The following is a 1,014-nucleotide window of genomic DNA, read 5'->3' as shown; positions in this document are numbered from 1 at the left end:
TGCAACTTCTCCGTTTTGAACAAAATTTCTCCTCACCTATGCACGCTGTTCGACAAACTTCGCCACGTTGTTGGGCTTGGTGAGTGTCGAATGTGAAACCGCTGCAAGGCTGCCAGCGCCGCCGCTAGTAGCGCTACCCGTCCCCTTGCTGTCGTCATGCACTTCAATAGTTCAAGCCAGTGTTGCCCCGTGCGGATGTCTGGTTCGAGACCTGTTGCTGTGTGCGGAACTGGCACGGTGGTCTGTGGGGCACTTTCGGCGTTGCTCCCGGCAACCCAGCAACCAGTCGGTCAAGACAGGTCTCAACCGTACCTATCACCGGCTCCACGCGCACACGCATTGCACGACTGGACTACTGGTTCGTCGGTGTAATGCTTTGTCCTATCCAAAATGCTGGTTTGTCTTGATAAAGAAGTGCAATCAAGTACGTACATGTTTTCGCCGCTTGGTACGATTACTAGTAGACCAATGACAGTGCTAGTGCAGTGGGAACACTGGCCAGAGGATGTGGTGCAAACAAAACATGAATGAAAGCCTCGGTCGCACCATGCACATCAACCTAAATCGCCACCTTCTTCTCTTGACTCGTATCCGATGCGCCGCTTTACCAAAATTACCATTCTCGCACCCCCCCCCCCCCCCCCCCCGTGCGCAGCAGGATTGAAGAGTTCGAGTGTAAAATGTGTTGCCCCGTTATTGCTTTCCTTACAGGGCATGTTCGTTGGCTGCCCATGAGCGTACCTGTCAGGCCAAGATATGAGGTCATGATGCAGTGACGACCACCCCGACGACCACCCCGACTGTACCCCGCCCTTTCTGACAGTGTATGCGACCACTGCACGTACCCAGCACTTCATATGGACTAGTTTAACGAGGCAGTGTCGTGCAGAGGACTTTAGAGGTTTGCGGAGACAGAGAAATGACGTAACTCCCGTGCCCTGTGCATGCGTGATCTCTGCATGCCTAGTTGGATAGCCGGTATGTCCTGCGCGTTGTCATGCAACCACGTGAACA

The sequence above is a fragment of the Sycon ciliatum genome, chromosome 1 (assembly GCF_964019385.1).
Source record: "Sycon ciliatum chromosome 1, ocSycCili1.1, whole genome shotgun sequence".
NCBI lineage: Eukaryota > Metazoa > Porifera > Calcarea > Leucosolenida > Sycettidae > Sycon > Sycon ciliatum.
The sequence above is the reverse complement of the archived record's forward strand: the minus strand, read 5'-3'. Positions refer to the sequence as shown.